This window comes from Procambarus clarkii, chromosome 28 (assembly GCF_040958095.1).
Source record: "Procambarus clarkii isolate CNS0578487 chromosome 28, FALCON_Pclarkii_2.0, whole genome shotgun sequence".
In the NCBI taxonomy this organism is placed as follows: Eukaryota; Metazoa; Arthropoda; class Malacostraca; order Decapoda; family Cambaridae; genus Procambarus; species Procambarus clarkii.
The window spans coordinates 41,697,521-41,722,883 of record NC_091177.1 but is presented as its reverse complement, the minus strand read 5'-3'; the positions used below and the strand labels follow the sequence as shown (position 1 = coordinate 41,722,883).

The window sequence follows — 25,363 nt, the reverse complement described above, 5'->3', positions numbered from 1 at the left end:
ACCAGAATGCCAGGAATGAATATTTCAGGATGAGAAGAGAGGCAGAAAGACAATACGAAAATGACATCGCAAGCAAGGCAAAGACTCAGCCTAAATTGCTGCATAGCCACATCAGGAGAAAAACAACAGTAAAGGAACAGGTTATGAAATTAAGGATAGGGGCGGAAGGATTCACTACAAACGATAAGGAAGTGTATGAGGAACTGAATAAGAAATTCCAGGATGTCTTCACCTTAGAGCAAGGAGAAGTTCCAGAGATAAGAGAGGGAATAGCTAACCAGGAACCACTGGAAGAGTTTGAGATTATCAGCGGGGAAGTAAGGAAGTGTTTACTAGAGTTGGATGTGACAAAGGCTATACGCTCAGATGAAATCTCCTCTTGGACACTAAAGGAAGGAGCAGAAGAACTGTGCCTCCCACTCTCCATAGTGTATAACAAATCACTGGCAACAAGGGAACTGCCAGATATTTGGAAAGCAGCTAACGTAGTCCCGATATACAAGAAAGGGGATAGACAGGAGGTACTGAACTACAGGCCAGTGTCCCTAACCTGCATATCATGCAAGCTGATGTAGAAGATTGTGCGAAGAAAGCTAGTGGAGCATCTGGAGCGAAAGAACTTTGTAACACAGCATAAACATGGGTTCAGGGATGGCAGGTCCTGCCTCACAGGGTTACTTGAATTCTACGACCAGGCAACAAAAATAAGGCAAGAAAAAGAAGGGTGGGCAGACTGCATATTTTTGGATTATCAGAAAGCTTTTGATACAGTGCCACACAAGAGGCTAGAGAAAAAGCTGGAGATGCAGGCTGGAGTGAATGGGAAGGTACTCCATTGGATAAAGAAGTACCTAAGCAAAAGGAGACAACGAATCAGTGTGAGAGGTGAGGTCTCAGATTGGCGAGACGTTACAAGTGGAGTCCCGCAGGGGTCAGTCCTTGGACCTTTAATGTTTCTGATATATGTAAATGATCTCCCAGAGGGTATAGAATCGTTTCTTTCAATGTTTGCCTATGATGCAAAAATTATGAGGATGATTGAAACAGAGGATGATAGTAGGAGGCTACAAGATGACCTAAACAGACTGAGTGAATGGTCCAACAAATGGCTGTTGAAGTTCAACCCGAGTAAATGCAAAGTAATGAAACTAGGCAGTGGAAACAGAAGGCCAGACACAGGATACAGAATAGGAGATGAAGTGCTTAATAAAACGGACAGAGAGAAAGATCTAGGAGTTGATATCACACCAAACCTGTCTCCTGAAGCCCACATAGAGAGAATAACGTCTGCGGCATATGCGAGGCTGGCTAACATCAGAACAGTGTTCAGGAACCTGTGTAAGGAATCATTCAGAATCTTGTACACCACATATGTAAGACCAATCCTGGAGTATGCGGCCCCAGCATGGAGCCCGTACCTTGTCAAGCACAAGTCGAAGCTGGAAAAAGTCCAAAGGTTTGCCACTAGACTAGTTCCATAACTAAGATTCATGATTTACGAGGAAAGGCTGCGGAAAATGCACCTTACGACACTGGATGACAGAAGAGTAAGGGGAGACATGATCACAACCTACAAAATCCTCAAAGGAATCGACCGGGTAAACAAGGATAAACTATTCAACATTGGTGGGACACGAACAAGGGGACACAGGTGGAAACTGAGTACCCACATGAGCCACAGGGACGTTAGAAGGAACTTTTTCAGTGTCAGAGTAGTTAACGGATGGAATGCATTAGGCAGTGATGTGATGGAGGCTGACTTCATACTCAGTTTTAAATGTGGATATGATAGAGCCCAGTAGGCTCAGGAATCTGTACACCAGTTGATTGACAGTTGAGAGGCGGGACCAAAGAGCCAGAGCTCAACCCCCGCAAGCACAACTAGGTGAGTACAACTAGGTGAGTACACACACACACACACACACACACACACACACACACACACACACACACACACACACACACACACACACACACACACACACACACACACTATGCACTTGGCAGTGATGTGGTGGAGGCTGACTCCTTACACAGTTTTAAATGTAGATATGATAGGGCCCAGTAGGCTCAGGAATCTGTACACCAGTTGATTGACAGTTGAGAGGCGGGACTAAAGAGCCAAAGCTCAACCCCCGCAAGCACAATTAGGTGAGTACAATTAGGTGAGTACACACACACACACACACACACACACACACACACACACACACACACACACACACACACACACACACACACACACACACACTCACACACACACACACACACACACACACACACACACACACTCACACACACACACACACACACACACACACACACACACACACACACACACACACACACACTCACACACACACACACACACACACACACACACACACACACACACACACACACACACACACACACACACACACACACACTCACACACACACACACACACACACACACACACACACACACACACACACACACACACACACACACACACACACACACACACACACTCTCACACACACACACACGCACACACACACACACACACACACACACACACACACACACACTCACCTCACCTGTCCCTCCCCCTTCACTGGATCCCCCGCACCTCATCCCAGTATCCTCTGAGACCCTGTTATCCACCTCACAGGTCCTCACACCCATGGAACAGCCTCCCCCACCAGCAGAACACTCACCAAGGAGGCGATTTGAGAAGGGACAGAAGAAAGTGAGCCTCAAAGCGATGTACACAAACATAGATGGAATTACAAATAAAGCAAATGAGCTTGGAGAACTGGTACTAGAGGAAAACCCAGACATAATAGCCCTCACAGAAACAAAGATCACGAAAACGATAACAAATGCAGTGTTCCCACAGGACTATTATGTTATGAGGAAAGAGAGGGAAGGAAGAGGTGGGGGTGGTGTAGCTCTGCTGGTAAGACAAGGCTGGGATTTTGAGGAGATGGATATTCAGGGCTGTGAAGGTTTTAGTGACTACATAGCAGGTACTGTAACAAATGGAGGGAAAAAAATTATAGTCGCAGTCATATATAATCCACCACCAAATGACAGAAGACCTAGACAGGAATATGATAGAAACAACATGGCCACCATTAACATAATAGAAAGAGCAGCTTCTGTTGCTAGCAGGAATGGATCTGGACTACTAATTATGGGAGACTTCAACCATGGGAAGATAGATTGGAAGAACAGAGACCCGCATGGAGGACCAGAAACATGGAGAGCTAAGCTGCTGGACGTGGCAACAAGAAACTTTCTAAGCCAGCACACCAAAGAACCAACAAGAATGAGAGGAGAAGATGAACCAGCAATGCTTGATTTGATATTTACCCTAAATGAATGGGATATAAGGGAAGTTAAGATGGAAGCGCCCTTGGGAATGAGTGATCACAGTGTATTGAACTTTGAGTACCTGGTAGAGCTAGGACTTATCTCCCCCCAAAAAGAACTAGGAATCAAAAGGCTGGCATACCGAAAGGGGAATTATGAACAGATGAGAAGTTTCCTAAGTGAAATACCTTGGGACACAGACCTCAGAGACAAGTCTGTACAGGGTATGATGGACTATGTTACCCAAAAGTGTCAGGAGGCAGTAAACAGGTTCATCCCGGCCCAAAGGGAAAAATCCGAGAAGCAACAGAAGAATCCATGGTATAATAGGGCATGTATGGAAGCGAAGAAACTGAACAAAAAGGCGTGGAGGAACTTCCGGAATAACAGAACACCAGAAAGCAGAGAGAGATACCAGAGAACCAGGAATGAGTACGTCAGGGTGAGAAGAGAAGCAGAGAAAAATTTTGAAAATGATATAGCAAACAAAGCCAAGACCGAACCAAAGCTACTCCACAGTCACATCAGAAGGAAAACAACAGTGAAAGAACAGGTATTGAAACTTAGAACAGGCGAGGACAGGTATACAGAGAATGACAGAGAGGTGTGTGAGGAACTCAACAAGAGGTTCCAGGAGGTCTTCACAATAGAACAGGGTGAGGTCACTGTGCTAGGAGAAAGGGGGGTAAACCAGGCGGCCTTGGAGGAGTTCGAAATTACGAGAGAGGAGGTCAAGAGACACCTGCTGGATCTGGATGTTAGAAAGGCTGTTGGTCCAGATGGGATCTCACCATGGGTACTGAAAGAGTGTGCAGAGGCACTTTGCCTGCCACTCTCCATAGTGTATAGTAAGTCACTAGAGACGGGAGACCTACCAGAAATATGGAAGACGGCGAATGTGGTCCCAATATACAAAAAGGGCGACAGACAAGAGGCACTGAACTACAGGCCAGTGTCCTTGACTTGTATACCATGCAAGGTGATGGAGAAGATCGTGAGAAAAAACCTGGTAACACATCTGGAGAGAAGGGACTTCGTGACAAATCGCCAACATGGATTCAGGGAGGGTAAATCTTGCCTTACAGGCTTGATAGAATTCTACGATCAGGTGACACAGATTAAGCAAGAAAGAGAGGGCTGGGCGGACTGCATTTTCTTGGATTGTCGGAAAGCCTTTGACACAGTACCGCATAAGAGGCTGGTACATAAGCTGGAGAGACAGGCAGGTGTAGCTGGTAAGGTGCTCCAGTGGATAAGGGAGTATCTAAGCAATAGGAAGCAGAGAGTTACGGTGAGGGGTGAGACCTCCGATTGGCGTGAAGTCACCAGTGGAGTCCCACAGGGCTCTGTACTCGGTCCTATCTTGTTTCTGATATATGTAAATGATCTCCCGGAGGGTATCGATTCATTTCTCTCAATGTTTGCGGACGATGCTAAAATTATGAGCAGGATTAAAACAGAAGAGGACTGTTTGAGGCTTCAAGAAGACCTAGACAAGCTGAAGGAATGGTCGAACAAATGGTTGTTAGAGTTTAACCCAACCAAATGTAATGTAATGAAGATAGGTGTAGGGAGCAGGAGGCCAGATACAAGGTATCATCTGGGAGAGGAAATTCTTCAGGAGTCAGAGAAGGAAAAAGACTTGGGGGTTGATATCACGCCAGACCTGTCTCCTGCAGCACATATCAAGCGGATAACATCAGCGGCATATGCCAGGCTGGCCAACATACGAACGGCATTCAGAAACTTGTGTAAAGAATCATTCAGAACTTTGTATACCATATATGTCAGGCCAATCCTGGAGTATGCAGCCCCAGCATGGAGTCCATATCTAGTCAAGGATAAGACTAAACTGGAAAAGGTTCAAAGGTTTGCCACCAGACTAGTACCCGAGCTGAGAGGTATGAGCTACGAGGAGAGACTACGGGAATTAAACCTCACTTCGCTGGAAGACAGAAGAGTTAGGGGGGACATGATCACCACATTCAAGATTCTGAAGGGGATTGATAGGGTAGATAAAGACAGTCTATTTAACACAAGGGGCACACGTACTAGGGGACACAGGTGGAAACTGAGTGCCCAAATGAGCCACAGAGATATTAGAAAGAACTTTTTTAGTGTCAGAGTGGTTGACAAATGGAATGCATTAGGAAGTGATGTGGTGGAGGCTGACTCCATACACAGTTTCAAGTGTAGATATGACAGAGCCCGATAGGCTCAGGAATCTGTACACCTGTTGATTGACGGTTGAGAGGCGGGACCAAAGAGCCAGAGCTCAACCCCCGCAAACACAACTAGGTGAGTACAACTAGGTGAACTAGGTGAGTACACACACACACACACACACACACACACACACACACACACACAGAGTACGTGCTATACCACGCAACTATACTCCATGTCACTCTACTCCACGACACTATACATCATGACACTATACACCAGGACACTATACACCAGGACACTATACTCCACGACACTATACACCAGGACACTATACACCAGGACACTATACATCATGACACTATACACCAGGACACTATACACCAGGACACTATACACCAGGACACTATACACCAGGACACTATACTCCACGACACTATACACCAGGACACTATACACCAGGACACTATACATCATGACACTATACACCAGGACACTATACACCAGGACACTATACACCAGGACACTATACACCAGGACACTATACACCAGGACACTATACATCATGACACTATACACCAGGACACTATACACCAGGACACTATACACCAGGACACTATACACCACGGCACTATACTGGACGACACTATACACCACGACACTATACACCACGACACTATACACCATGACACTATACACCAGGACACTATACACCAGGACACTATACACCATGACACTATACTCCACGACACTATACACCAGGACACTATACACCAGGACACTATACACCATGACACTATACTCCACGACACTATACACCAGGACACTATACACCAGGACACTATACATCATGACACTATACACCAGGACACTATACACCAGGACACTATACACCAGGACACTATACACCAGGACACTATACACCACGGCACTATACTCCACGACACTATACACCACGACACTATACACCACGACACTATACATTATGACACTATACACCAGGACACTATACACCAGAACACTATACACCATGACACTATACTCCACGACACTATACACCAGGACACTATACACCAGGACACTATACACCATGACACTATACTCTACGACCCTATACACCAGGACACTATACACCAGGACACTATACACCATGACACTATACACCACGACACTATACTCCACGACACTATACACCAGGACACTATACACCATGACACTATTCACCATGACACTATACACCACGACACTATACACCACGAAACTATACACCACGACACTATACTCCACGACACTATACTCTACGACACTATACACCACGACACTATTCCACGACACTATACACCACGACACTATACACCACGACACTAGACTCCACGACACTATACACCAGGACACTATACACCAGGACACTATACACCATGACACTATACACCATGACACTATACACCCTGACACTATACACCACGACACTATACACCACGACACTATACTCCACGACACTATACTCTACGACAATATACACCACGACACTATATTCCACGACACTACACCACGACACTATACTCTACGACACTATACTCCACGACACTATACTCCACGACACTATACACCACGACACTATACTCCACGACACTATACTCTACGACGCTATACACCACGACACTATATTCCACGACACTATACACCATGACACTACACCACGACACTATACTCCACGACACTATACTCCACGACACTATACTCCACGACTCTATACACCATGACACTATACACCATGACACTATACACCATGACACTATACACCACGACACTATACACCATGACACTATACACCACGACACTATACTCCACGACACTATACTCCACGACTCTATACACCACGACTCTATACACCATGGCACTATACACCACGACACTATATTCCACGACACTATACACCACGACACTATATTCCACGACACTATACACCACGACACTATACTCTACGACACTATACACCACGACACTATATTCCACGACACTATACACCACGACACTATACACCACGAAACTATACACCACGACACTATACTCCACGACACTATACTCTACGACACTATACACCACGACACTATTCCACGACACTATACACCACGACACTATACACCACGACACTAGACTCCACGACACTATACACCAGGACACTATACACCAGGACACTATACACCATGACACTATACACCATGACACTATACACCCTGACACTATACACCACGACACTATACACCACGACACTATACTCCACGACACTATACTCTACGACAATATACACCACGACACTATATTCCACGACACTACACCACGACACTATACTCTACGACACTATACTCCACGACACTATACTCCACGACACTATACACCACGACACTATACTCCACGACACTATACTCTACGACGCTATACACCACGACACTATATTCCACGACACTATACACCATGACACTACACCACGACACTATACTCCACGACACTATACTCCACGACACTATACTCCACGACTCTATACACCATGACACTATACACCATGACACTATACACCATGACACTATACACCACGACACTATACACCATGACACTATACACCACGACACTATACTCCACGACACTATACTCCACGACTCTATACACCACGACTCTATACACCATGGCACTATACACCACGACACTATATTCCACGACACTATACACCACGACACTATATTCCACGACACTATACACCACGACACTATACTCTACGACACTATACACCACGACACTATACACCACGACACTATATTCCACGACACTATACACCACGACACTATACTCTACGACACTATACTCCACGACAATATACTCCATGACACTCTACTCATAGACACTATACTCCACAACACTATACTCCATGGCACTATATTCCACGACACTACACTCTACGACACTATACTCCATGGCACTATATTCCACGACACTATACTCCACGACTCTATACACCATGACACTAAACATCACGACACTATACACCACGACACTATACTCCACGACACTATACTCTACGACACTATACACCACGACACTATACACCACGACACTATACACCACGAAACTATACTCAACAGCACAATACACCTCGAAGCTATACAATACGACACTATATTCCACACTATTCTCCACGACACTGTACACCATGAAACTATACTCCTCGACACTATACACCATGACACTATACTCCACGACATTACATCACGACACTATACGACACTATACTCCACAACACTATACTCTACGACACTATACTCCACGACACTATACTCCACGACACTATACATCACGACACTATACTCCACGACACTATACACTATGACACTATACACCACGACACTATACTCCACGACACTATACACCACGACACTATACACAACGACACTCTACTCCAGGACGGTATATACTCCACGACATTATACACCATGACACTATACTCCACGACACTATACTCCACGACACTGTACACCACGACACTATACATTATTACACTATACACCTTGACACTATACTCCACGACACTATATTCCACGAGACTATACTCCACGACACTATACTCAGCGACACTATACTCCACGACACTATACTCCACGACACTATACTATTCGATACTATACACCACGACACTATACTATTCGATACTATACACCACGACACTATACACCACGACACAATACACGACGACACTATACTCCACGACACTATACTCCACGACACTATACACCACGACACTATACATCACAACACTAATCACCACAACACTATACTCAACGACACTACACTCCACGACACTATACTCCACGACACTATTCACCACGACACCATACTCCTCGACACTATAGTCCACGACACTGTACACCACAACACTATACACCACGACACTATACAATACGACCCTATACTCCACGACTCTATGCACGACGACACTATACTCCACGACACTATTCACCACGACACTGTACACCACGATATTATAATCCATGACACTATACACCAAAACACTATTCACCATGACACTATACACCATGACACTATAGACCACGACACTATACACAACGGCACTATACTCCACGATGTTATACACCACGACACTCTACTCCACGACACTATACTCCACGACACTATTCACTCCGACACTATACTCCACGACACTATACACGACGACACTGTACTCCACGACACTATACTCCACGACACTATATACCACGACACTATACACCACAACACTATACACCACGACACTATACTCCACGACACTATACTCCACGACACTATTCACCACATCACTATACACGACAACACTACACTCCACGACACTATACACCATTAAACTATACACCTTGATACTATACACCATGCCACTATACTCAACGACACTATAATCCACAACACTATACTCCACAGCATTATACACCACGACACTATACTCCACAACATTATACACCACCACACTATACTCCCCGCCACTATACACCCCCGACACTATACACCACAACACTATACTCCACGACACTATACTCCACGACACTATATTACACAACACTTAACACCACGACACTATACTCCACGACACTATATTACACAACACTTAACACCACGACACTATACTCCACGACACTATACTCACGACACTATACTCAACGACAGTATACTCCACGACACTATACTCACGACACTATACTCAACGACAGTATACTCCACGACACTATACTCACGACACTATACTCAACGACAGTATACTCCACGACACTATACTCACGACACTATACTCAACGACAGTATACTCCACGACACTATACTCACGACACTATACTCTATAATTCTTGTTTGATGAACTGTTCACTTGAGACAGTCAAAATAAGCACACATCAATATATAAGACAACAAAAAGTTTTAAGAATGTTTCACACATCAATGAAGCAACATTTACAATTTATTTAAATATTTTTAGGGAATAATACGTAAATTTTATATTTAAACTTGATATTTGTGTTTAGTGTAATACATAAGGAGTCAAATTGTGTTAAAAGAGTAATTTTAGCAAAATTATTCAAACTATTTTATCTGAAAATAGTATAACTAAATGTATTTTGAATGTTTCATACAGTCATTAAATATCATTCACAATTTATTAATGAATTTTACAAAAAAGACCATAAATTTTATATTTAAACATGTAAAAATTATTTGTAATACATTAGAAACAAAATAGTTTTACAAAAACCATATATATTAAAAGATATATGTTTGCATTTTTGTAGTAAAAGTTTCTCAAGTTCTCTCCTGCACCATTCTCAAGACAAGTTATTTCTACGCTTAAGGGAAAACGAAAATAAAAGTTTTCAAAACGTTTTGTGTTTGCTGGGATAGCACTAATACCTGCTCCTGTTGTTGTTCTGTCCTTGCTGAAAGGTGGGTGGTATTCTGGAGAATGGAATTCCTATATAATTATGTTTTCTCATTCATATTTTGCTGAGACCAATGAAGTCAGGAGTTTCATTCAAAATCTATGCACACAGCGTAAGTGCGTCAAATAAATTGTCTATGATTCTGGCCTTAGTGGAGAAGCAGTTTAACCTGACCTTTTTATTAGGGGGCTGAGGTATTGTTTCTGTGCTCTGCAAACTATTTTTCTGTTCGTTGTCCCTTTACTTTTGTTCCTGTTTGTCACTGAAGTTCGGCCTAGTTCGGCCTCATTGTGTGAGGGACTACTTTCTCTTCTGTTTTCTAGATCACTTGCACTCTTCTTATCTTCAGCTACGAATTTCCTTATTTTTCTTTGCGTTTCTTAGCTCCTTTAGCTTTTCTCTTAGTTTTTTGTTTTTTATTGTTTGTCTGTTTCACTGTGAGTTCTGGAGGTATGTATATATTGTTACACCCGTCCACATGTCTCAGGTTTTGTGATTTTTTTATCGATTTTATTCTGTGCTCGGGATTTGCGAGGGTTATACATGTTAGGTTCTCCAGGTTTACCTACCCTCTATACCTGGGGAATGACAGTGATGTGCATGCTTGGATTATAAGGGGACGTCACAGGTAACCCTACCCAGTATTGTGATTTGACTACTGGGGTGAACTAGATACTGTCACGAGTGAACTTGTTTCTATTAGCTGGAATTCTTATTAAACTTGCTATAAATGTACTGATGACCAGACCACACACTAGAAATTGAAGAGACGACGACGTTTCGGTCCGTCCTGGACCATTCTCAAGTCGATTGAGAATTCACAATCGACTTGAGAATGGTCCAGGACGGACCGAAACGTCGTCGTCTCTTCAATTTCTAGTGTGTGGTCTGGTCATCATACTTCAGCCACGTTATTGTGACTCATCGCCTGCATATAAATGTACTGTTTTCGTAGATTAATAATATAAAGTAACATAATTTCTGAAAAAATCTGGACAGCTAGTGAAACAAGAGGCCTTAAGCAGTGGTAACATTAATTAGGATCCACTTTCTTTCCAGTCTACCCGCTAAACGAGAGGCGATTTCACGAGGTGAATTGTTACCTTAACGATAGAGGCTGCGGGTGGAATTTTACAGATTTTTGTTGTATTAGAACATGCCTAGCCTAACCTAATCCATCTGAATCTTGTATTAGAACATGCCTAGCCTAACCTAATCCATCTGAATCTTGTATTAGAACATGCCTAGCCTAACCTAATCCATCTGAATCGAACCTAATCTAAAATAACCTAGTCCAGCATGATATTGCAATATTCATTGATTTTAAAATTTCCGACATAGTCGTATACCATTCAGGTGCCTGATTAAGGAATTCAAGGACCAGTTTAATACACACAGAAACCATTACCAAAATCCTTGATTCTAGTATTGCTCTGCTTACAATCTAACATAAATATTTTATTATTTCATAATTTTAGTATTACGTTTCTTATATTCTTAATAAAAACACCTTATATATTGAACAAATCCACAAGGGCCGTGACGAGGATTCGAACCTGCGTCCGGGAGCATCCCAACGTAATGTTATATATTATAGAAGCTAACATTTATATTCGTTCTTTCACAGATAAGTCAAGAGGCAAGAAGAATATATTGAGTTAAGTAGCTCCGAAATGAGTATTAAGTAAAGCCTAAGACCAGAAACTATGGATACCATCAAGATACTGCTGCTGTTACTGACTTACATCTCCCTTCCGGTTGTCGCGCAGATGCCACGTACTTTCGGTATTTTCAGATTTTCATATTGTGATGTTTACAAATTTTCTTATATTTTCGAAAGCCAATCATAGCCATGGTAGGTATAGTCTGATCATATCTATAAATATTTTAAGCATTTTACACATTTATATCTCTAGATTTATTGTTTTAAAAGTTTTCTTATTCATGTTTCAGTAGCGAGTCAAGATGCACAAACGTTACCCAACGGATGTGTTGAAGCTGTGTTGGCAACAGTGTCTCAGCCTCATTGTTCCGTCATGTTCTTCACGGACGGCGCCTCAACCCTTAGCACTGTGACTAAGGTGAGTCTCAGCCTCACTGTTCCGTCATGTTCTTCACGGACGGTGCCTCAACCCTCAGCACTGTGACTAAGGTGAGTCTCAGCCTTACTGTTACGTCATGTTCTTCACGGACGGCGCCTCAACCCTTAGCACTGTGACTAAGGTGAGTCTCAGCCTCACTGTTCCGTCATGTTCTTCACGGACGGCGCCTCAACCCTTAGCACTGTGACTAAGGTGAGTCTCAGCCTCACTGTTCCGTCATGTTCTTCACGGACGGTGCCTCAACCCTCAGCACTGTGACTAAGGTGAGTCTCAGCCTCACTGTTCCGTCATGTTCTTCACGGACGGCGCCTCAACCCTTAGCACTGTGACTAAGGTGAGTCTCAGCCTCACTGTTCCGTCATGTTCTTCACGGACGGCGCCTCAACCCTTAGCACTGTGACTAAGGTGAGTCTCAGCCTCACTGTTCCGTCATGTTCTTCACGGACGGCGCCTCAACCCTTAGCACTGTGACTAAGGTGAGTCTCAGCCTCACTGTTCCGTCATGTTCTTCACGGACGGTGCCTCAACCCTCAGCACTGTGACTAAGGTGAGTCTCAGCCTCACTGTTCCGTCATGTTCTTCACGGACGGCGCCTCAACCCTTAGCACTGTGACTAAGGTGAGTCTCAGCCTCACTGTTCCGTCATGTTCTTCACGGACGGCGCCTCAACCCTTAGCACTGTGACTAAGGTGAGTCTCAGCCTCACTGTTCCGTCATGTTCTTCACGGACGGTGCCTCAACCCTCAGCACTGTGACTAAGGTGAGTCTCAGCCTTACTGTTCCGTCATGTTCTTCACGGATGGTGCCTCAACCCTCAGCACTGTGGCTAAGGTGAGTCTCAGCCTTACTGTTCCGTCATGTTCTTCACGGATGGTGCCTCAACCCTCAGCACTGTGGCTAATTAGGATACAGCAATAATATACAATTGTTAAAATCAGTGATGTAACATGCATGATATATATACGAAATAAAAAAAATGTGTAAATAACATAATATATCACCGATTTGTATATCCAGATGTCGTTTACAGCAATAGTAATATTACAATAATGAATATATTCAGAGTCATCAGTCAAATAAATTTATATAGATTTCATGATGTCTTGTCACCTTATCACCTTGTCACATCGCTCATGCATGGAGACCTCGACATCTACTTGTGGGGACAACGGTTCCTTGTACCCCCCATGTACCTTGTCAGATAATGTTACTCACACAGTGTCAGCGTCAGATGGTGCCCTGGGGAGTGTCGGTGTGGGAGGTGGCAGCGGGCGGGGAGGACCCTAACGTGACGCTGACGCAGCTCTCCAGGGTGATCCACCAGGCTCAGCGGGTAGGTCACTCACATGTACTGCTGCGTACATGGGTAGGTCACTCTCACACCACTACTGAGGTAGGCAGGTCACTCACACACCACTACTGAGGTAGGCAGGTCACTCTCACATCACTACTGAGGCGGGCAGGTCACTCACACACCACTACTGAGGCGGGCAGGTCACTCACACACCACTACTGAGGCGGGCAGGTCACTCTCACACCACTACTGAGGCGGGCAGGTCACTCCCACACCACTACTGAGGCGGGCAGGTCACTCACTCACCACTACTGAGGCGGGCAGGTCACTCTCACACCACTACTGAGGCGGGCAGGTCACTCCCACACCACTACTGAGGCGGGCAGGTCACTCACACACCACTACTGAGGCGGGCAGGTCACTCACACACCACTACTGAGGCGGGCAGGTCACTCTCACACCACTACTGAGACGGGCAGGTCACTCTCACACCACTACTGAGGCAGGCAGGTCACTCTCACACCACTACTGAGGCAGGCAGGTCACTCTCACACCATTACTGAGGCGGGCAGGTCACTCACACACCACTACTGAGGCAGGCAGGTCACTCTCACACCACTACTGAGGCGAGCAGGTCACTCTCACACCACTACTGAGGCGGGCAGGTCACTCTCACACCACTACTGAGGCGGGCAGGTCACTCTCACACCACTACTGAGGCAGGCAGGTCACTCTCACACCACTACTGAGGCAGGCAGGTCACTCTCACACCACTACTGAGGGGGGCAGGTCACTCCCACACCACTACTGAGGCGGGCAGGTCACTCTCACACCACTACTGAGGCAGGCAGGTCACTCTCACACCACTACTGAGGCAGGCAGGTCACTCTCACACCACTACTGAGGGGGGCAGGTCACTCCCACACCACTACTGAGGCGGGCAGGTCACTCTCACACCACTACTGAGGCGGGCAGGTCACTCTCACACCATTACTGAGGCGGGCAGGTCACTCTCACACCACTACTGAGGCGGGCAGGTCACTCTCACACCACTACTGAGGTGGGCAGGTCACTCTCACACCACTACTGAGGCGGGCAGGTCACTCTCACACCATTACTGAGGTGGGCAGGTCACTCCCACACCACTACTGAGGCGGGCAGGTCACTCTCACACCACTACTGAGGCGGGCAGGTCACTCTCACACCACTACTGAGGTGGGCAGGTCACTCTCACACCACTACTGAGGCGGGCAGGTCACTCTCACACCATTACTGAGGCGGGCAGGTCACTCCCACACCATTACTGAGGCGGGCAGGTCACTCTCACACCACTACTGAGGCGGGCAGGTCACTCTCACACCACTACTGAGGCGGGCAGGTCACTCCCACACCACTACTGAGGGGGGCAGGTCACTCTCACACCACTACTGAGGCGGACAGGTCACTCTCACACCACTACTGAGGCGGGCAGGTCACTCCCACATAACGTCTACCATGTTGACGTCAACAGCTGCGGCAGGTGTCGTGGTGCGTGACGGTGGTGGTGGTGAGCGACGACCTCGCCTTCCTCGCCGCCTTCGCCCAGTGGTCCCTCAAGGGCCGCTTGGTGGGTCCAGCGACCAGGCTCCTCGCTGTCACCAACGCTTCCTTGGTCAATAATCCAGACCTCAGCAGGACCTACTCCATGATGAACGCCATGATGTTGGTTGTAGAAGATTTCCAGAATTGTCAGAAGTGAGAAATATGAAGTTTTCATTAAAAACATTTCACGAAATCTTACATGAAACTATGCTTGAATGGTTTAATTTTAAATGAGCTCCTAAAATGTTTAGGGATTTTAGAATCAGTGTAACACGAGTAAATTTTTAAATAGGTGTTGTAAGTATTACTTAAGATTTTGGCGCAATGTGTTCTGTAATAAGAATTATTATTTTGAGTTTCTTTTCTGAAATAATTTTTAGGATTAATAAATACAGAAATTCTTTAACACACTGATTAAACATAACACAATGTAGCAAAGTTTTTGTTACTATGTAGTAAGTGTGGGTTGCTAATTGATCATGCATAGATAGCAGAGAAAAAGTCTGTTATTCCCATCAAACTTTGCTTCTATGACCTGGACAGATGTTTAGAAATTCCTTATTTCCGATGAGAATACAGATGAACTTGCGTATTTTCGTTCACATAAACTCATAAAAAACATATGATTCAAATTTAACAAATTTAATAACCTTAAAATTTTAAGGTTAGGTTTAAGTGACTATAAAAATGTAAGGATTAGTTTCTCCAGATTACCTATTACAGTGTATATCACTCATACATCAGCCACCAAATGCCGTCTGACATCATGTTTTAGTTAAACTATCCTTCGTGGCAGTGTTGTACGTATGTCCTTGTTGCAGTGTTCGCTTTCCTTCTCTGACTATACTCCAATGTTATCCTGAAGTTTATCAAGATGAGCATCAACGATGTGGACTATGAAGGACAACCTGTAGCTCATAGTGCCATAATTCTTCACCACAGTCTTAACTAGCTCTAAATAGTTTTCGGCCATATTGTTATCCACGAGACCCTCAGCCACTGTGACAAAGATGTTCCTAGCTGCTTTCTCCTTCCTAGTAAGCTTATTGGGAAATCCCTACACCACGATGATCTTTATCTGTGGTTCGACGTACAAACCAGCATTTGACCTTTGCGTAAGACAGCTAAGGAAAGAACTCATAAAGGCATATGAAAGCTGCCGACACCTCATCTAGAGCTTTAACAAATTGTATTAAAAAAAAAAAATTGGAGTTATTCATCCCACAGAGAACTCGTCTGATGTATCCATTTCCACCTGTGGTAGTGTGCCTTACTGTCCCTGCTATACCTTGCAGACCATCAGGAATGCCACTATTTTGAGGTCTACAGTGACTTCATAGCTTTATGTATCATTCTTTACGACGTCCAACCTGATCTTGAGGCTGTTGTAACGTTCTCGGAGGTGCAACGAGCGAGCCAGGAGGAAAGACGGATACGTGTTACCATTATGGATCAGAGCAGCTCTGAAGCTCCTTGATGTGTTGTCAGTGATGAGGCATCACTTGCTCGCGTTACAGGTGATTCTGATTACCTCGAAAAATTGCCCATCTTAGAAGCAACCTTCTTCCTGTTTTGATAGTACCTATTGTGACGATCAATAGTCAGAATTCGTACGTTCCTAGTTTTTAGATAGTAGTATACTGACTAGTAAGGAATTATTTTAAAATAAATGCAGCTAAAACACAAACATAAATATTTCTAGGCAAAGTATAGCACACATATGTACTATATTAGCCCTTAGATATAGTGTTTTAGGCCTAGGAAGGTTAATTTAGTTTGTCAAAGCAACACAAATCAGAATTACTTTTCCAGTTTGTCCAACCCAACAGTTCAGATTTCTACTTTCTAAATTTCGTTGTACGTTGGTATATATACTATTGTCCTCATCGTTACTCTAAGGACTACCAAAACAAGAGGATAGGCTGTATCTTCTACTCCTACCTAAATAGCTTGAAGAAAACTTTTTTATAGTCACATACACCATTATTCCAGCTCGTCCTCCTAAGATTTCAACATGTCATGAAAACGGTTAATTTAATGTGTCCTCTCCTCAGCTAACAGACTAAGCCAGACGACCCAAAACAGAAAACGGAACAGTACGTCTCTTTTGCCAGCCGCTTCTAGTACGAAAATTTTTGGCCTTATGTAACGCGTACGAGCAAACAGCGACGTTCTCCGTAAGAGAACAGTTTGATTATTCACTGATCTCAGGAAAATAATCATAAATTTTCTACTATTCGTACTTCATCTGTTGTAGCATTAAAACACAGAAATTTAATTTTTATTGTTGTTGATTTAGGGGCGACGACGATCGTGGGATCGGATGCCCCCCGGCGTACCCAGTAAGGGTTAATCGCGAAGCCTGGAAAGATGAAACGCCAAGCCAAATCGGGAAACAAGTGACGCCAATCACTGGAAACTAATATGCCATTTGGCAAAGAAACGCAGACAGGCAGATGATTGGGGAGCCCCAGGAGTCCCTCAGGGGGACAAGCACCGGCCGAGCCCCCACACAGAGAACACCAGGTAGCAAAACCAAAAACTCGGCCCCCAACTAAAACGCAAAAGTCATCTAGTGCCCTCTGGCAGAGCAGAAGCCAGCCACCCACCATGGCTGACGACACACCAGGAGCCCACCAAGATCCACCAACTCCCGGCACCTCTCGGCCGAAATTTAAGTTTTTTCTCATTTCATGCAAGTATCGTGAGGTAAATAGGCTAATATAATTTTTAAATAAATGCATAGACGAGTAGATAGAAAAATTAATGAATAGGTAAATAGACAGATAGAGGGATGGTACCTTTCCTCGCTCCATTAATAAACTATACGAGAATATGCCTGTAACTACACATAGAAATCACAGTTTCGTGATGCATCAAATGAACAAATCCACAAGGGCTGTGACGAGGATTCGAACCTGCGTCCGAGAGCATCCCAGACGCTGCTTTAATCGACTGAGCTACGACATGGTCAAAAGGAGTTGAATCTGAAGTTCTATTGAACTTACTGGATCCTGCAGCCTCTCCGAGGCACAAACCAGGGTTTCACACAACTCCCCCCATGCACTAAGCTATGTCAATAGGCCGTTCTCCCTCTTCGCCCTTACTTCATTACACACAAAAATCACAATTGTGTGATGCATCAAATACACAAATCCACAAGGGCCGTGACGAGGATTCGAACCTGCGTCCGAGAGCATCCCAGACGCTGCCTTAATCGACTGAGCTACGACATGTTCAAAAGGAGTTGAAACCGAAGTTCTACTGAACTTACTGGATCCTGCAGCCTCTCCGAGGCACAAACCAGGGTTTCACACAACTCTCCCCATGCACTAAGCTATGTCAATAGGCCTTTCTCCCTCTTCGCCCTTACTTCATTACACACAAAAATCACAATTGTATGATGCATCAAATGAACAAATCCACAAGGGCTGTGATGAGGATTCGTTTGTTTGTGTTTATCCACAAGGGCTGTGATGAGGATTCGTTTGTTTGTGTTTATCCACAAGGGCTGTGATGAGGATTCGTTTGTTTGTGTTTATCCACAAGGGCTGTGATGAGGATTCGTTTGTTTGTGTTTGCATGGTTTGTTTTGAAAAACCAAAACCCTGGTTAGTGCCTCGGAGAGGCTGCAGGATCCAGTAAGTTCAGTAGAACTTCGGTTTCAACTCCTTTTGAACATGTCGTAGCTCAGTCGATTAAGGCAGCGTCTGGGATGCTCTCGGACGCAGGTTCGAATCCTCGTCACGGCCCTTGTGGATTTGTTCATATGCCTGTAAGTCTGTTCAGAGTTGGAGGCATCACGGTTGTGGTTAGTCTCACCTAGATTGGCAGAGGGAATTGTCTGGGGTATGGGATGATCATAGTCTGATCGGTTCGGCAGAATTTAAAAGGGAACAGCATCCCAATGCCACAATCAGACCAACACGACAATTTTTGGCACTGTCCGCCAGCTACCCAGCTAAATATTTTCAAGACAAACTTTTCCAAACTATTTTTGATTATGGTAATATGCACCATTATTCACTGATCTTAGGAAAATGAAGAAGAAACTTCATGTTGTCAATAATTTGACCGTACTCGTATAAAACAGATGATTCTTCTACAGCTTCAAAGGTTTCTCAAGATACGGCACTTTACCAGAGTAAGGAGTATCTATTCTATTTTTAGTATTTCACATGACTGAGCTTGTCTAACCTTTTATAATTGTCATCTCACAGGTGTAGTGTGTACATCCAACTTCCGTATAGCCCCCGGGGCGCCAAGGCGCTGAAGGTAGCCTCCTGGACGCCCCACCGAGGCCTCGCTTTCACCTCCAGCCTACCGCTCTTCCCTGACAAGTTCTCTAGTTAAGTTCCTGTAGGTGTTCTTCGGCCCCCAGGGAGAGCTATGTGCTGAATATGGCAACGTGGTCGCCTCACTGAAGCTGTGCTCGCACCTTCTGCCTCTCACTTTTCTTTGATAACCTCTCCAAGTACCTGCACAGATGGGGGTGTTGGAAATTTTACTTCTATGCTATTGAGGGCTTTTGTTTCAATATTTATTATTTATATATATTTTATATATCTATTATTTATTATAAATATTATTATTTATAAACAAATTAATTAGCAGCAAAATCTTCCTTAAAAATGAACAATTGTTAGTCGTATTATTTTTCAAATTCCTTTTAAAAACTCATCACAATGTCATCTACGCTGTAATAAATAAAACTGCTCAAAATCATCAATAATCTCGACCCCGCGGGGCATTCAGACTAAGCCAATTCCTTTCTGTGAATTTTGATAATTGTTGAAGGAATTTACATAGCTATAACGAACTAATATCACAGACCTACTAGCGAAGAAAGAAAATGACTCTCAAAAAGACTTTATTTAGCTCACTTGTGAGTCATTTCACATTTTCTGTACGAGAAATTTCATGATTGATTAAGGCACCTTTTTAGCTTTCATTTTAAATTAAGCAATAAGTGGCTTATTAAAATATGTAATGTATATATTCTAAAAAAAATTAATTTTTCTTCCTCCTTAGACTCTCCAAGAGGCCAAACCTAGTAGTTGTGTCAGAACCGTACCCTAGTCATGAGGCTCTGATGGTCGACGACCCCGAGGCGCCTGGGGAGCAGAGACTCTCCTTCGTCAGTCCCATTGCCAACTTGATGCAACTCCTCGCTGATACTACGAATTTTACGTGAGTTTTGTCAATTGTCTGCGAGGTTCTTGAGAGGGAATAGACATGCTTACTTGTGAGCCTAAATGGGGAATGTTGTATACAATTCAACCATTAATGAATATATAATTACGTAAATGGCTTTTAACTCCGTTAAGAACCACGAAGAGATGGTCATGTGTCAAAGAGAGAACTAATCAGATGTGAGGAAGCTCTGATGTTTAGTGTGATGTGTTGTATGCTTGTAAGGGTCTCCCAGAACACCTTTCTAGGATGCTTATGTCAATACCAGTAATCACTGATTTTGAGTAATATGCAGCTATAATACAGGAAGAAACGAGCAGAATTTGAACCTGTAAAATATCATCATTATGAAGAAAAACATTATTTTACTATGAGTGTTTTATAAATATCAAAATAATTATTATTTGGATGTTAAACCCATAGTTTAATCTAACTCCTTCTCTTTAAACGGAAAATATTTCTCTCACGTTTTCGGTGTCACCATGGGTTACCCTCTCTCCCTTTTGCTTGCTAATCTCTATATAGAATACTTCGAAACCGTTCTTCTTCCCATTACTGATACTTGTCTTTCTCTCTCTCTGGATCCGCTATGCTGATGAGATTTTTGCTTTATGGCCTCATGACCTTAGTCCTTTCCAGCCTTTCCTCTCCTCTCTTAATAATCTGGCTCCTTCTATCCATTTCAAGTTGAATGGGAATCTAATTCCCTCTTTCCTTTTCTAGACGTTCATGTTTACAGCTCTGTGTCCGGGTTCTCATTCTCTGTCTACCGCAAACCCAGGCATAGTATTATGTACATTCACTTATTTTCCTGCCATCCTCCTTCTGTCTAGAAAAGTGTTCTCATATCTCTCTTCATTCGCGCTCTAAGCATCAGTGACTCTCAGTTTCTTAATTCTGAAACTTCCTTTATTTACAAATCTTTCTCTCACCTTGGTTACCCCATTACATTTTGTCAAGTGTGCCTATTATCAAGCTAAACGAAATTCCTTTCATCTCAAACCTGTTTCCAGCACTATTAGCATTGTGCTCTTATTTTCCTTCATATCTGAACTAAAAAATCTCATTAATACCCTTCTTCCTCCTGACGTAAAGCTCGCCTTTGAACATACTAACACACTTTGTAGCAATCTAGTTCACACTGCTCCTCCTGCTTCTAATGCTGCTGGTGTCTACTCTATTTCCTGTTCGTCTTGTTCTCTTGTCGAATGCTAAACTGATTGGCTATGTGCTCCACAAGTATTAACACATTGAAAAAAGCTTATATCCTAATTACAAGAATTTGACTTAATAGGGCCATGCCCCGAGATCACCATCCCATGTCCTCTACACAGCACCTCCAGGGTACAACTGACTCCCAAAAAGCCCGCTACTGCCTGCATGCAGCCCTCGTTTGGACGAAGGCGTTCGAGCACTCTAGTCCTTGTAATTTCCTTCTTAGGCTATCTCTCTTAGACTATCCTTCATTTACTTATAAACTGTTAAGCAAAATCAATCTGATCATTACTGGGCAACATCTAAGTAAATGAATCAGTACAAACTAATTACATACGATCTAACATAGGCCTCCTCACAGGCTGGGGTTGACAGACCTGGCCTAGCTAGAAAAAAAATTTGCACTACTAGGTTGATGTTCAGTATGTCACCGAATTCAGCCTCCCAGTTGATATTAGCAGCAGCAGCAGCAATAAAGTTGCTTATAGAAGTTTCATTGTGCTGCCTAAAGCACAATGAAACCTTCCTTGTATCTAGAGGTGGTTTGTTAATGTTGGTTAGGAGAAATGAGGGGTAAAGGTCTGTGGTTCTATCAATGATTATCCTTGAAGTAAATGGAGAGGTTATGTTAGTCCAGATGTGGTCAAGAGCAGAGGCAGTATTATCAGTGATTCTAGTAGGTCTAGTGATTACGGGTATGAAGAAGAAGGAAATCATACAGTTGAGGAAACTAGCAGCAGGAGGGTTATCAGAGGCTCACAGAGGTCAATATTAAAGTCCCCTGTGATAATTAGATGGTTTTTGTTCAGTCTGGTATCGAGTATTAGATTTCTAAGGTTAGAGTTGAATTCGGACACATCAGTGTTAGGAATTCTATAGACTGCTCCCACAGTCAGGACAGACTCGGCACCCTTGACTCTGAAACTGGCGAAGATATACTCCCCACAGGAGTCTCAAGTCCTAATTATTTTTTTTTTTTTTTTTTTTTTTTTTTTTGAGATATATACAAGAGTTGTTACATTCTTGTACAGCCACTAGTACGCGTAGCGTTTCGGGCACGTCCTTAATCCTATGGTCCCTGGAATACGATCCCCTGCCGCGAAGAATCGTTTTTTCATCCAAGTACACATTTTACTGTTGCGTTAAACAGAGGCTACAGTTAAGGAATTGCGCCCAATAAATCCTCCCCGGCCAGGATACGAACCCATGACATAGCGCTCGCGGAACGCCAGGCGAGTGTCTTACCACTACACCACGGAGACTGCAGGAACTGCAGGAAAAGAATTACTTTTAAGCATGTCAGTTCTTGGTGGTAGTAAAGAACAGTACCACCACCTCTCTGAATTGGTCGACAGTCGTGAATTGCTGAGTAGTTTGGGATGTTAAAGAGTTGAGTAATATCCTCTTTTAACCACGTTTCAGTAAGTATAACAAAAGAGAATTTGTTGTCAACAGTTTGAATCAAGGCACTAACATCATCGAAGTGTTTGCTTAGAGATCTTACATTCAAGTCAATTACAGAGATATTGTGATTATGTGTTAATACATTGTTTACATCATGTGCTGTAAAATATCTGCAATTTTGATCATTAAAGTGATGATTGTCATAGATAGTGGATAAGAGGTTTAGTTTTTGGTCTATACTTGTTTGCATAAGCGGTTGGTTGTTGGAAAACAAGACAAAAAATGGAATTACAATATAAACAATTTATTATATAAAAGGGGGGGGGGATAAAAATATATACAAGACTATACAAGACAAACACGAAACGAGAAGAAAAAGGAGGTAGATTGCTTACAAGTACTCCCAGGTACACTGTAAGTAATAATTTGCCTTTTGAAACACAGGGAAAGCCAGGGGTACTATGGAGTAAGGGAGTATGGCGAGGCTAGGCAACCTAGGTAATAATGAAAGCAAAGAAAAAAATATATAATAAACATAGGCAAATTTAATCTTAATGATGATTACCTATAAATAGTTTAGTTATGATCCTATAATTAATAAGAACTAAAGAAAATATTAATGTACTCAATTAGTTATGTTCAATAAATGACTAATATAAATTAAAATAATATTTAATTTAAAAAACAGTGTAACAAAGAGACTTTGGATACCTAGCCCGCACTAGGTGACAAGGGGGATTAATTATGATGAGTCATTGATAGGGATAATAAGATGAGACAAACCACATTGGGAGAGGAAAGTGTTGAGGTTATCCTCATTAGCAACTGTAAACATTTTACCTACAAAGGTCTTTCTCACTTTTATCAAGCCATCTCTAACGAAGCACTGATGAATCGCATCTTGGTTTTAATTACAGATTTGACGCAGGCGGTGGAGGAGTTGCTGAATTTTTATAGTCAAGCACTCGTTGATGTAGATTCCCTTTCGTTGGGATGCAGGTGTCCGGACAAGATTAGATTTTGTTGACTGGGAAGCTAGCTTGAGGCGAATTTTTCTTTGGTTTTGTCCTGATGGATTATTTTTACCTACTCTGAAGGCAGCAATAATATGTTTTATTTTATTCTATAACGCAATTCGTCTTTTATGAGAGCATGAACTATATCAATACAATTTTCACCTTCATGTTCCACAGGAATATCTTGGGACGACACAACAACAGAGTCAAGCAGCTTTTGCTGGTCCTGTTCATCCTGGGAGATGGAATGTTGGGCGGATAATGTACTGATACGTACAGTCATTTTGTTGAGAGCTTCCTCTTGTTTTTTTATGGCTTCATCAGTTTTCAGACGCATATTTTCCTCACGGAGATCATTCAAGTCATGTTGGAGTTGATCTGGGCTAGCCTTATAGGCTCTAATATCCTCGCGGAGATCATTCAAGTCATGCTGGAGTTGATCTGGGCTAGCCTTATAGGCTCTAATATCCTCGCGGAGATCATTCAAGTCATGCTGGAGTTGATCTGGGCTAGCCTTATAGGCTCTAATATCCTCGCGGAGATCATTCAAGTCATGCTGGAGTT

General features: G+C 43.3%; 1 long non-coding RNA gene and 1 pseudogene across 1 annotated transcript in view; both read left to right on the top strand.

Moving 5' to 3' along the window:
- Window positions 1-13,076, top strand: part of LOC138369539 (uncharacterized) — a 37,475-nt gene extending 24,399 nt beyond the window's left edge. Inside the window, exons 2-3 of the long non-coding RNA XR_011229887.1 lie at window positions 12,622-12,779; window positions 12,948-13,076. This is a non-coding gene — a long non-coding RNA (uncharacterized lncRNA). The remainder of the gene's footprint in view (window positions 1-12,621; window positions 12,780-12,947) is intronic.
- Window positions 13,077-14,180: 1,104 nt separating this feature from the next.
- The window catches only part of LOC123755120 (glutamate receptor ionotropic, delta-2-like), a 57,776-nt pseudogene continuing 46,593 nt past the window's right edge, over window positions 14,181-25,363 (top strand).